The sequence below is a fragment of the Triturus cristatus genome, chromosome 6 (assembly GCF_964204655.1).
Source record: "Triturus cristatus chromosome 6, aTriCri1.1, whole genome shotgun sequence".
In the NCBI taxonomy this organism is placed as follows: Eukaryota; Metazoa; Chordata; class Amphibia; order Caudata; family Salamandridae; genus Triturus; species Triturus cristatus.
This window is the reverse complement of record NC_140589.1, coordinates 1,475,292,622-1,475,306,803: the sequence shown is the minus strand read 5'-3', so window position 1 is coordinate 1,475,306,803 and position 14,182 is coordinate 1,475,292,622. Positions and strand designations below refer to the sequence as shown.

The window sequence follows — 14,182 nt, the reverse complement described above, 5'->3', positions numbered from 1 at the left end:
ACGCAGGAACTTCCTAATTTCTTTTTAAGGGCCTGCTGGGGTAGCCCTTGGTGTCTGAATTGTGTGGGGTGGCAACTCTTAACTCTGAAGCGTTCATGCTGCTATTGCTTGGTGAGCTATTATAAAAGGCTGGAGAGTGGCTACAGTGTTTCTCAAGAACACAACCTACTTCCGTGGATGAGTGCAAGCCTGGTTCTTGCCAGCACCCAAGAGTCACAGCTGCACAGGTACGCCACTTGGGTGAGGCGTAAAACTGCTGCTCCACTTAGTATCAACGCTGGTTGGTACATGTCCATCTTTCGAGGTGCGCAACACTGTCCCGAAGTAGCTTCCAACAGCTCCACCCATCCGATATGGGCTATGGCCGCAATGCCGCACATCTTGCTGCTTTTCTGCAGGAAGAGCGCTTGGCAATCTGTTTGTTTTCATACTCCCGACTGGTATTTATTTTTTATGTACAGAAATGGTGTATAAACAGATATTACTGAGTTCCCTACTCTGTCATCTGAGTGTTGCAAATAAGCCGCCATCTTTATAGTAAATGCAGCCTAAGAGCGAAGACAGCATGAAACTAAATATTGTGTTATGAAATTTTAGGAGTAAACAAAACAGTGGTGCAGGAGGTCACTACCTTTCAACTCTGACAAAAATATAATGAAATCATAACAATGAAGGACACTGCTTTAAATGGAAACACAGAAGTGAAGGTACCACCTATCCTGGATACCTGCTTGCTTTTGAGAAGAGCAGGCGCGTAGCTAGGGGGGTGCGGTGGGGGCGGTCCGCCCCAGGCGGCACTAATTTTGAGGCGGCAGCCACGCGGCATTGGTGGCCCGTGGTGGGGGCCTTATCATTTGTTTGGACACTCAGTCCACAGTAGTGTCCTGTCCCCAAATAAATGATAAAGGCAGCCGCCACGGGCCGCGCGGCCCCGTCTAAACTGCTAGCGCGCGCACCTGCTTTAAAAGCAGCGACGTACCCAGGATGTGGTTCCTGTCCCAGGGCCGTCAATCTTGTAGCGCGCGAAAGCGCTACCAATGACGGCCCTGGGCATAATGTTTGGCCAGCCCTCGCGCTGAAACGTAGCGCAGCACGGCAGCAGTGACGCGTCACACGCTCGCCTCTCCTCAGCGGCCGCCAGCACAAACATAGTAGGTGGTGTTATTATAAAAAGCATAATCAGTCTATTTTTATTTGCATTCTCCGTTTCACAGGGTTATTATAGAATGCATAATCAGTCCAGGGTTATTATATAATGCATAATCAGTCAATTTTTGTTTGTATTCTCCGTTTCACAGGGTACTCGGTTAGAGTCTTTCATTTCTATAAATCGTGAAGGTCTCTTGTCCGCCTTAAAAACTCTGACCTATTCTTATCGGGAGCGGAAAGCCGTGCAGATTATAGTCCCGCTCACGTTACCATCAAAATAATATTGCAGACGCCTCCGATTACTTTCAGTGGATGCCCTGTCCAAACTCCCCTGAAGATGCAGCTCATTGTCACACTGGGGAAGCCCTGGACAGACTGCGTTTTCGTTTCGTTCGTGATTAAATCGCCATCTGAAATAACGCCCTTATGGACAGCTGACTGACTGTATGCGAGACTGCGCGTTTGGGGGTACGATCTGGTAGGAAAGAAAACGTGACTGCAGTTCTCTTTGTTCAATGACATATTCTTTGGTTTTGCTTCATAGCTGTTGAAAGTAGTTGGCAGACTCTACTGCTCCCTGCGGTGTACTATGTGCCATTTCTATGTACTGCTACATGCTTCGTGAATGCATACTTTTGATATAGCCGTTACTGATTCTCTCCCCTTGTTTAGCACAGCCTCTTTGAATCTTTGTGCAAGATTGGTTTGGGGAAACTGACTCAAAGTTGCTTAATAAGGGCCCTTTCCTCAGGGTTTTCTCATCAGCGCGGAGTCAGGCTTGTACTTTTCCCTGTCAGAATTTGGTAATATATGTAATTGGGATTGTGCTGTATTATGAGTTGCCTATTCAGCTGCGGGACTAATTCTTTTTGGGTAAGCCTATTAATTGGCTTGGTAAACTGCTCGAGTTATTTTTTTTCTCGAGTTAATTTAGTAATCATATATTCAGGTAATTGAAACCTTTACATGATGAGAGAAAATGCAAGTAACAAATATTTTTAAAAAGCATGTACTCTATCAAAGAGCTTTTTTAAAAACATGTTTTAAAAAGGCTGTATGTATGCTCTGCCACCCTTCCGAGCGTACACAAGAGTGCCAATGATCATTTAAACTTTGTCCTTAATGGAACACGAACGTGCAAATTAAAGTTATTATTTTTTCTTGTGTTTTTTCAAATTTATTAATTGTTTCAAAAACAACTAACTACCCACCATTGTGCTGCAGTTGGGTTCCAGATACTATCGACCAAGGGTTGTTAAACAAATGAATCCTCTTCGTTCTTCTCATATGGTCCAGCTGGCCTCACGGCCCCCGAAATGGGAGGGCTCGGGTCACTCGCTCAGGTCACTGATGTAGCAGCAGCTGAGCTTGCATTGTTTTTTTGGGGGTGACCTAGTGGTTAATGCTCTGGGTTTTTTTTTGGGGGGGGATGAAGTCAGCCTGTTCCGTTCATCGCCAATAGTTCTGTTAATCACCGAGTGCTCCGATCTGTGAGTTGTGAATTGTAAGGTCTTAGAAGCTACCGAAGTGTGGCTTCATGCCGCACCTCTGGTATTAGTTTCTGCCCAGATACTTCCTGTTGGTGAACCTGCAAGGCCAGAAGGCGTCCAGCCTTCATCCCCCAATCATAATAGCATTGTTTATAGCGTAGAAGTGTTTTTTCTGCTCTGGTGGTGTACAGAGTGGGTGTAGAGTGTGACCTATGTGGGAGTCGTTTTGGTGTTCTTGATGTCTAGCGGGTGGTTTTACTGCTGTGGTCTTGTAGCAGCAGTTAAGTATGGAGTGGTGTAAAGAGGAGGAAGGGATACATTTACTTATGCGTTTAGCAACCATTTTAGTGCTGGTGGGCCTTCATCAACTGAGACTTGACCTTCGAGGTTTGCTCTATGCTTACGTCTCAGTTTCACACCCTTTCTTGTGCAGTGGAGTAGAAAGTGGCGTCGTAACTTCAACCCTGTCAATCCACCCCTGCTGCTCTCCGTAATTTTTCTCCAGGTCCCCCCCTCCGCCCCTGCCGCTACCTGCCATGGGCGGCAATCTGGGGGATAGCCCCGGGCGCCATGAGCTCTAGCTACGCCACTGGAGAAGAGCCAGTACTATTCTCCTATTAAAAGTTTTACACCAGTGCTGAGAAGTGCTGGTACTCTTCCTTTCAAATTAAAGTGCAGGTACTGCGTGCCTCACTGTAGCTGCCCATTTACTGAAAACAGTACAGAAGGGTTTGTCCTGAGAATGTCCCATCAGATCCACACCTTCAGGGCTTTCAAGTTACCCAGCTCTATCTTTGAGTAGATCTTCCAGTGCAGGTATTGCTCTCTTTTGCACCTACAGGGAAGCAGAAGGTTTTGTGGATGCTAGGGGACACATTTACTATTCTAACTCTAGCCTTACAATATATGGGGATACAACATTCGCCCAAAATAATCCAGGGGGCTTATTTACTATTGGAATACGTTGGCAAATGTAACAAATCCCCATGTGTTAATTTAAAAAAAGGGATGAAAAGCTGTAATTCTGAATTTCTGTCCTAAGGGCGCCAAACTAAGAAACTTGAGAACTCTTATCATTTGACTTGGGCCCATCCTGAGCACAAAAGGGAGGGAACAAAACCCTAAATATGCACTCGTGCTCATAACTTTCCCCTATTCCAAGTCCTGTTTTAGCGTTTAAACCTCTCAAGTGCAACTTATACCCGCACAAAATTATCTCTGAGCGAAATAGTGTCTCCAAATTCGGAAAGGTTGTCCTACAAAGCGAAGCAGAAAGTTGGCCATCCTAAAGTCATAAAAGATACCCCTCGGTTTTTTCCGAGAGTAGGCATGGAATTTCAATTAAATCTTTAAATGCCAAAGCAACCCGTCTACCGACCTGCTGCTCCCACCGCAACCACGGGTAACGCAGAACCAACAGACAATCTCTTCTCTGAACCGAAAACGCTGACAGGAATGCTGGGAGGTCGCTCGCCGCCTCGCGCTCTTTCGTCTACGTTGAAGAGCATGCTGGGAGTAATTTCGAGAGTTCTTAGGCACAGCGTCATGCCGAGACGGAGAGGTCGACGGGCTAACGCTATATGCGCTCTCTCACTCCTGCACCGCCAGAGGCAGTATGTTCACTCCACAGTGCAGAGTAAATTTCGGTAAAAGTTGAGACGGGGTCGGGCCGTGATGCATTTACCCAGAGGCAGTTCGGAGCTCCCAAGCCACCACCACCGTTATAGCAAGACAACGGGGCCGCGGCTTCCGATATAATCAAGAAAGCGCGACATCTCAAGCTGCTGCTTATGTTCTTTTAAAAGCGTTACCTGGTTTGGACATTTTGTGGAACAATACTGGTTTTCTTGCATACATGCCAACAGACCCCAGTCAGGTGGGAGATTCCTTATTATTTAAATCTAAAAAGTACTTAGTTTAACTGTTTTTCGCCTAAAAATGTATGTCAGTCGGAAAAATGAAGGCCCCCCCCACCCAATTTTTATTAGGTGTTGCATGCCCTCTTGTGAGAGATATTGTATACAAGGAGCTTGCAACCCGCCCATTTCTTAACATTTGTTGGCTTCCTTGTCACTCTTATTTGCTGCCTTCTAATTGGCCAGCGTGTGCAGCCTTCATGTCCTCTTTGGGCTGGAGCATGCATGCCTGCCAACTCACACAGTGCCACAGTGTGTCACATGATTTAATCTCCCTTCACCCGGTCACCTGGTGAGGAGCTGTAATCACACGGTGGCAGCAGTGCTTTAAATGGGCCGGTACTCACAGGTACTGAGTACCGGCACTTCTATTTTTTATCACTCTGAGTACCGGCACTTCTCTACTGCTGTGGAGAGTACCGGTACTCATGAAGGGTAGGTGCATTGGCCGCTAGTGGTGGTTGCCTGTCTCTTTGACAGCCAATGTACTTGTATAGCCCTGAGCTGAGCCCCCGCTGAACTACTCAGCGTGGGCTCATTTGCATGAAATCCGGGTGTTCGCCGTCATGCTGTGTAAGGAATCGAGGCAGCCCAGTTGACAGCACAATGAGGAAATCCATGGGGGGTAAGGAGGTTAAAGGGGCTTTAATCCCGCCTGATTCTTTTGTGTGCGAGCCTGCCTATGTTTGTCTGTTTGCCTGCTTGTGTGTGCGTGTTTTTGTGTGAGAGAAAAAGGAGAAAAATATTACTACACAAGATGTTAAATTATCACTGTGTTTAACTTTCGTTTTGTATAACGAATTCACCTGTTTTGTTTATAGAAACACATTTCTCGTTTTTTTGTATGTGCTGCAACTATTATATAAGTCAGTAAGCTTCCAATGTCTTGCCTTTAGCCCCGCCCCTAGCCCCGCCCACTCACCACATTTAAATGAGTACCTGCACTATTTTATTCCCATTTAAAGCACTGGGTGGCAGGAAAAACTAGGAGAACACCACTGTAAACAATGGATTTTCAGCTCGTTTTTTTGTAGGCTGTAAGTAGCCGATGTCCATTAAGAGGTGTGCAAACACCCCAGGAGATCCGCAGCAGCCTCAATGATGTTTTTATTTTTCTGGGAGAGGCGAGCGGTGATTCGTGAGGGGCAGAGTTCCTCTTGATAGCTCTCGGCATGAGGCCCTGGCCCTTCAAGGCCCCGCTCCCTCTTCACACAGTGGCTTTAATTTGTAAGTTGGCAGGTATGACCATGGCCCAAGTACTGATTACTTCAGCTTCATTGCTGTCTTTCCGCTGATTGCGCTGTGATTAAGGCACTGCTTTATTTTTCTTCTTTCTTGTCATCTTTGTTGAACCTCTTGCCATTTGTAACTATATTTTACTGTGCCACACACACTTTCTAAGAAGAGGGAGCCTGAGGATTAGCCAAGAAAGGTATTTAAGACTAAATACCCAATTTACAGATAGTCCTTTGGGAAATCCTGATGGGTCTTGAAAGGTCAATGGACGTTTTCCACCATTTTAGAATGGAGCTGGAACGAAAACAATAACTATGCATATATAATCAACAGTCAGATTATTCATGCTCAGTCAATGATGAGAAGTTGATGACATTTTTAATACCTTTTATTTACCTTAAAAGATTAGTACTGTTTTTGTCATCTTTATTTTAGATTAGTCGATTTACAGAAATGTCAATGGAAAGATTTATGAGTGACAATATACATCAATACAAAGTGTTCCATTAAGGAAAATTGTCACTAAGCTAGCTAAGGAGCCCAACCTACCCTAATTAGAATCCATGAAGAGTTATTTTCGGATAAGAGCAAGATTTAGGATATAAGAAGAACTACCCCTAAAGAGTCATTCTGGAAACTCAGCCAAGTTTCTTACAGCTTCTGTAGCAACCGTCAATAATAGAATGATCTTTCCAGTAGCATTGATCAGAAAAAGGTTCTTTGGATAAAGGAAAAATAAAGTCACCTCTAGCTGTCGGCAGCAAAAAAGCAAAATGACCAACTCTCCTGTAGAAGAGTCACAGGCAGGGGAGAAAATCTGGATCTTCATCTCATGAACTAGGTAAGAACACTCATTAATATAAAATCACACAATAATGTGTCGAACCTCATTAGATGTTGGCTCATTTCATCTAGTAGAAACCGCTCATCTGATGGTGTTGTCAACTTCCTATGCATCTTCTTCTCATTGTTTTAGGACTTTGTTACATGGAGGAAAGTTCTCATTAGAACCTTCTTACCTAATGTAAAAGATGTGCTCTATGTCCATTGTGAATGGAAAGTAATTTGGATATGATGGGGAAAACTAGCAATAATGTTCTTTGAAGTATTCATAAAATATATCTAAATCATTATTTATTCAGCAATCACAGTAAACCTCATTGTATTAGGGTAGATGAACTAACATGGTGTGATGAAGTTAAGGAAAAATATGCTTGAAATAAGCAGATTCTTAAGCAAGTTGCTGGCGCTAGGCAAATCTAAATAAACGTCTATCAAGCTATGAGCATGAGTTGAGAGAAAATGATTTTAGGCCTAGCTAAAGGGGCACATTTAAGAATAATAGCCTCGTACAAACATTTTATTTACATTATTTCATATACATTTTAGTAAGCACTCTTTCCGCAATGTTATGAGTAATTCATATATTATTTACAGTCTTAATGTATTTTAGAAGCATTTTTCATGTTATGAAGCAGGAAAATTTTCCTACGTGTCATTTTCTATGTGAAATTGTTTTTTACAGCTATTAAAATGCATTCTAAGGTGTAATTCTAACATGGTCTGCGAGTCGAAATATGATTTTTAAAGGTCCTTTCTTACACCTGGTTTGTACCTTTCTACATTTGTGGTGCGTACAATACTGGTTTTCTTGCATACATGCCAACCGACCCTAATCAGGTGAGAGACTCCTTATTATTTAACTCTACAAAGGGCCTAGTTTAACTGTCTCTCGCCTAAAACTGCCTTAATGTATGTCATTCGGGAAAACAAAGCCCTCCCCCCAATTTCTAGGTCTCGCATGCACTCTTGTGGGATATATTATATACAACAAGGAGCTTGCAGCCCATCCATTTTATAACATTAGTTGGCTTCCTGGTCACTATCATTTGCTGGCTTCTAATTGGCCAGCGTGTGCCGCCTTCATGTCCTCTTCTTTGGGCTGGAGCATGGACCAGGTACTGATTACTCCAGATTCATTGCTATCCTTCTGCTAATTGCGCTGGGATTGAGGCACTACTTTTATTTTTATCTTCTTCCCTGTCATCCTTGTTGGACCTCTTGCCATTTGTAACCATGTTTTACTATGCCACACACACCTCAAAGAAGCCTTTTGAAATTTATGTTTTTGTGGTAACAGATGTTATCTGCTTCAAAATGTATTATCACTAAAACATGAATATGGGTGCGATTGCTTTCTTTATGTGGTAGGACTTCTTGCCAAATGTCATATAATTTTTCTTTTTCATGCATGGGGAGATTTATTGGTTTGCTCAGAATCACAGGGGTGTTGTGTTAAGACCTAACAAGCATTGGCAAAGCCACTATGTCTTGTCTTTCAGCCTATTGGCTCCGCCATCGCCTTTTGTTTATGACAGCATGGGCATTGCCGACTTTGGCAATGATGTGTAGTCATGCTGTATAGCAGTGTGGCTAAAAATAATAATCAAAAAGGGTATGATGCTTCCTGCTCTAATGAACTTTAAAAAATACTGCATTAGCTCTTGTTGTGTCAAAGCACTTTTTAAAGTTAGCTTTTGCCACACTGCAAAGAATTGGTGTTGCTGAGCAGCATGGCTACAAAACCTTGCCAAAGCCAAAAGCTCTCATAGGCTAGACATACTGGCTGTGCCAATGCTTGTTTTTAAAATGTCCCTTTTTCTGATTTTAAAATATTGGCATGTATGTTCTTAATTGCCATTGCCCCAATTGGGATCAAAGTGAAATTATTCGCATTTTACTAAATAGAAGGAACCCTGGCAGAAAATTAGCAATGTGTCTAGCCAATAAAAATGGGGTTGGCCGCCAAAACAAAAAGGAAAAGAAAGATCATCCTGGAGTCATTATTAAGTCATCTGATGTCTTCATCTAGGCTACTTAAATAATGATCTAAGCAAGTTATCAAAAAGTTTTCTGAAGCATGTGTATATTGGGCAGTTTTATATTGAGATCACTAGTGTAATCACAATCTACTTCAAAATGGTCTTGGGATTACTTCAGTTGAAAATATGTGATCATTTACTACTGGAAGACGATTTCTGATGCCTTGAGGCATGGGTATCAAATTCCTGACACCCAGGATATATTGTTTGGGGTCATAGACAACAAGTTGTCATATTTATTTTCTTACCTGGACAAGTAGGCCCAACATATTGTACACTTTCACACAGATCTTAGCCACTAAAAACAGATGAAATATCTATGACAAAGTCTTGGGAAATGAAGAATTAGCAGGGAAATTGAACCGGGAATTACCAAGAGCAGTGTTTACCAAAGTGGGGGCCATGCTGATTTTTAGTGGGTAGCGAAAATTCAAGTAATACATAAAGATGGCTTTAAATTCTTTATTTATCTTGTCACATTTGCTGTGCTTCAAAGACAGAGGTCAAATGTCAGGTTCTGTCTTCTGACAAATATCAGCACTTTTTCAACATGGAGATTGGTGTTTACAAACTACTCTCACTTTTCAGTCAGAGGAAGTAAAGTGAATTATGTGACAGTTCGGGGCAGCCCCTGGCCTCAAATAGGGGCTTCTCCTGGGCACCACACCAATTCACTCCTCGCCTCCACCGCCACACAGTGGGCAGTTTAGCTTGGGACCATAGTGTTGCAATGTTGCGCTTCGCCACCTCCACCGCCGTTCCCAACAAGCGTCTATCCGCCCGGGACCCATCGAGGCCATCCAACACCCCCAGGATCAAGTGCAGTGGGTCGTGGGGAACCTCCCAACCCAGGGCGTGTGTAAGCTCCAATACCACCCCCCTCCAAAATGGCTCAAGAACGGGGCATTGCAAAACCACATGAAAGAAGTCTGCAGGAGCGTGGGTGCAATGCGCGCAGGCTGGGGAGGACCGCATGTTAGCACTGTATAAACGTGCTGGGGTGATGTATGCCGCATGGAGGTAATAGAGTTGAACAAGACGTAATTTGGAGGAGGTTGTCAGGGTCTTGGGGGCCATAAGGGCGTCTCTTCAGTCCACCTCCTCCAGGGGGCCCAACCATCCCTCCCAACGTGCGCGGATTCGGTCGAGAGACGCAGGACCATTATTCACCAGGGATCGGTAGATCCGTGACACCCCGCCCGTGCCAAGGTTTCCCATCATCACCTGGGCCTCCAAGGGAATAAACTCCGGAAAGGCAGTGGGAGAGGGGATGTGCGCGTGAAGGGCGTGTCTAAGTTGGAGGTATTTGTAGAATTGGGAGGGAAGGAGGGAGTGGCACTGTTGTAGGTCTGCAAAATTTCTGATATGGTCCCCCACCCAAACGTCCCCTAAAAGCGAGATCCCCACGAGATCCCAACGACGGAAGTCTCGGAGAGAAGAGACCTCCCTCAACCATGCTCCGCTCCACAGGGTCGTCTGCCTGGTGAGTTTCCGGTCCCACTGTACGTGGCGCAAGGCCGTGCGCCAGGCCATAAGCACCGTCCTGGAGACGGGGGGAAGATCCCGTTGCACTGGGCTCCCATATAAGTATACCTGGATCTGTGTACATTCCAGTGTTCTAAGTTCCACCTGGTATGCTGGGTCGGACCAGCCGCCCGCGAACCAGTCGCCCGCGAACCAGTCGTGGATCACAATGAGCCTCGTGGCTAAGTAGTAGAGGTGGAGGTTAGTGACCCCCATGCCCCCGTCGTAGGGAGGAATGCGACAATGTGCTAAGTACATTTGCAGCCTCCAGTTACCCCACTGTCCATTTCCCGAAACCAACTGCCCGGGAGGTGGGCGGTGGTATTTTGTAGGATGTATAGAAAACGGGGGAGGACCATCATTTTAAAAAGGGCACTTCGGCCTAAGGGGTTGAGAGGAAGGGATTGCCATTTACTAAGATCCGCCTTAGCGACCAGGGGCGTGATGTTCAGGGCCCACTCGAGCTCCGAGAGTAGGGCGACCCACACACCCAGGTACTTAAAGGATTGCCTGTGTAGGGGAATATTCGTTTGCCAGTCGAAGCACGCCCAGGATGGGTGCAGGGGGACCAGCGTGGATTTCGCCGGGTTGAGCCTGAGGCCGGAGACCCGTTCAAACGCTGAGAGGGCGTCCAAGCAGCGCGGGCCAGAGTTCTCCGGGTCCGCCGAGAACAGAAGGACGTCATCGGTGTACAGGGCTATCTCGTCAGTGTGACTCGGATCCCAGGCCCAGCCGCGGATGAGTGAATCTTGACGAATGAGGGAGGCCTAGGGCTCCATCGCAAAAGTGAATAGAAGCGGCGAGAGAGGGCAGCCCTGGCGAGTGCCCCTCTGGTTGGGGAATGTCTCGGACAACACGCCATTAATGAGGACCTGTGCCCTGGGTTGAGAGTAGAGAACCCGGATAAGGCGCCGGAAAGTGGGGGGCCGAAACCCATCCTCTCCAACACATCATCGAGATAACCCCAATCCACTGTGTCAAATGCTTTTTCGAAGTCTATAAAAAGCAACGCCAAGTACGGGGTGAGGTGATGGCGGTGTGCAAGGGCGAGATGGAGGCGGCGTATGCAGTGCCGGGTATCTCGGGCAGGCGTAAATCCGTACTGGTCCGGGTGGACCAGGTCATGCAGGTGGGGCCGGAGCCGTTGGGCCACCACAGTGGCGAAGAGTTTGACCTCAGTATTGATGAGGGAGATAGGGAGGTAATCCGCACAGTCAAGGGAGGGTGGTTGTGTCTTGGGGAGGACAACAATGGTGGCCACGTCAGTTTCCGGTGGGAAGAATTCTTCGTCCACTATGTGTTTGAACAGGGCCGTTAAGTGTGGGACCAGTGTGTCACGGTAGGTCGCATAGTATTCTTGCGGGTAGCCGTCGGGCCCGGGCGTCTTGCCGGAATGCAACAGTGAGATAGCCTGTGTATCTCCTCCGGGGTAACGGGGAGGTCCAGGGCCTCTGAGGCCGCCCGGGAGAGGCAGGGCAGGTGGGTTCCGGTCTCAGCCAATAAATCCGCCAAGGCGGTCCGGGGAGGTCGGGCCGCATATAGGGTCGCATAGTATCTAGCAAAGGTTTGGGCGATGGCTTGGGGCGTGACCTAGTGAGCCCCGGTCTCGGCCCGAATTTTCGGAATAATACGGTTGGCTCTGGGGTAAGACACCAAATTATGGAGCAGTTTACCGTTTGTATCGCCCCAGCCATATATGCGCGCCACCGAGGAGCGCCATAGCATCTTGGCAGATTCCAGCGAGATTTGGCAAATCTCTTCGCTGAGCAGCGTGAGCTGCCGAGCGGAGTCATCACTGTCGCCGGTGGCCTGGGCTCATTCCAGTTGGGCCGCCTGGGCCTCCAGCCTCACGAGTCGGGCTGATTGTTCCACACGCTTCGTGTGGACCAAGCCTCTAGCCACGCTTCACACCACCGCCTTGCCTGCCTCCCACAGTGTTCCCGGTGAGGAGACAGAACCCATATTGGCAGAGAAGTAAAGCTGCAGTTCCTGCCCGAGGGATGCCTCAAAATCGGCGTCCTCCAGGAACCAGGCATACATTCTCCAAACCGAACGGGCGCCATGGGCGGAGGTCCTGAGGTGGAGGGAGACGGGGGAGTGATCAGAGATACCCCTGGGTAGTATAGCGACCCCGGACAGCAGTTGACAGTCCGTGTCTGGCAGGAGGAACAGGTCGATATGGGAGTGGGTGTGGTGGGCCGCCGAAGTGTGGGTGTATTGTTCCTTGCGGGGGTGCCACACCCCCCAGGCATCGCAGAGACCCAGGGCAGAGGACCAATCAGAGAGGCGTTTTGCAGAGGCTAGGCGGGGAGCCGAAGGAGTACCTGTTGTGTCGCGCAAAGGCTGCAGGATGGCGTTAAAGTCCCCCCACCACCGTCAGGCCCGGTGGGAAGGAAGAAATTGTAGGAGTGAGGCGGTGGAGTGCAGAGGCCATAGTGGCGTGGGGAATGTATGTACATAGGAGATTACGGGGCTGTCCCTCGATCGTGCCCGTCAGAGCCACATAGCGGCCCTGCGTGTCTAGCTCAGCGCGGGTCGGGTAAAGGAAAGTCCGCGCTGCAGAACTATGGCAACCCCCCGGGAACTTCGTGTAAAACCAGAGTGTCAGACCCTGTCGAACCCGTATTGGGCGAGGAAGTTGCAGTGTGATCCCAGAAGGTGTGTTTCTTGCAGAAACAGAATGTCTGGCGCATGACGGTGGGCGCGACGTAGGACGGCCGTGCGCTTAATACGGTCTAGAAGGCTGTTGACATTCAATGAGAAGATAGGGAGGGCTTTAGTGAAGGTGGGTGCCATCGAGGTGGGTGGTGTGTGGGGGAGCCGAGGCCAGCATGAGAAGGCCCAGTCCCCATGGGAAGCGACGTAGCAGGGTCCGAGTCATAGAGTAAGAGATGTGTGGTGGAAGTAAAGATTTTAATAGAATAAAAACAAATCAAGACACTTTACTTGGTGGTGTATAAATGATAAATATTAATTGAAATCATGTTACACTTAATTTGTATGCAATATAGTTTTATCAGTAATACTGTATGCGGAGCCGGACTGGGGACTGAAACCGGCCCTGGCAAACTGCTCGGTCGGCCCCCATGGGGCTGCGGCCGAGCTGTTCGCTAGGGCCGTTTTCTGCCGATTTTGTTACAGGTGGCCGATATTGCCAGCCCCCAGTAACAAAAACAGTCCCCAGGGGCCTAAAAGCGGTCCCCACCCTGACGGCCCACTGGAGAAACGCCCGGTGCCCGCTACGGCCAGTCCGTCCCAGTCTGTACAACACCTGTCACCCACTTACAGAACATTTCCATCTTGCGTGTCCTCACGAAAAAAACTTCACCTTCTTTGGCTTAGAAGTGGTGCGCCCTGGAAAAAGAGGAGTAGACCGCAAACTTAAACTGAGGAGAAGGGAGAGTGAACTTATCCTCAAATTTAATACAGTAAAACTGGGACTCAACAAAGACGCAGAAATGCACATCTGGCTAGGCGAATACTGAACCCAGCCTAATTACCCCCTTGGTCAACCTTAACCTTGTTGTGCCCTACCAACAACTCACAGGACGTCTCTCATGCTATTACACGTAGGGCACCTCTTTATATACATCACACCCTTTTAGTACATACGAATACTCATAGAACGGTAAAACCTAATGTACACCTGCCCAGCTTGATCACCGTCACTGACTTCTATTAATGTAGACCTAATCAGACCAATTAATTAGATTCTAGGGTCACGATTACCCCACCTTAAAAACACCGGTTGAAATGACGTAACCAGACGTCCCGATTGGCCATATTCAGCCCAACTATACAATACTCATCGCAAACAGAGCATTTGCGTAGTGTCCATCACCAGATGGCACCCTAACGGGACATGCCTAACTATTATGACAGATTCATATATTATCTTTTAGTGAGTGGGCTTTTTTCGCAATGCTCTTGCCTCCAAATAGATAGATACCTGATAAATACTCGCCCTCCTTGCACTAACAAACCA

At 47.2% G+C, this 14,182-nt stretch overlaps 1 protein-coding gene across 2 annotated transcripts in view; it reads left to right on the top strand.

The window, feature by feature from the left end:
* The first annotated feature begins 4,097 nt into the window (after positions 1-4,097).
* The window catches only part of LOC146821565 (N-acetyllactosaminide beta-1,3-N-acetylglucosaminyltransferase 2-like), a 162,599-nt gene continuing 152,514 nt past the window's right edge, over positions 4,098-14,182 (top strand). For both annotated transcript variants that reach the window (XM_085612572.1, XM_085612569.1), the window contains exon 1: positions 4,098-4,515. The gene's annotated coding sequence lies outside the window, so the exon portion shown is untranslated. The remainder of the gene's footprint in view (positions 4,516-14,182) is intronic.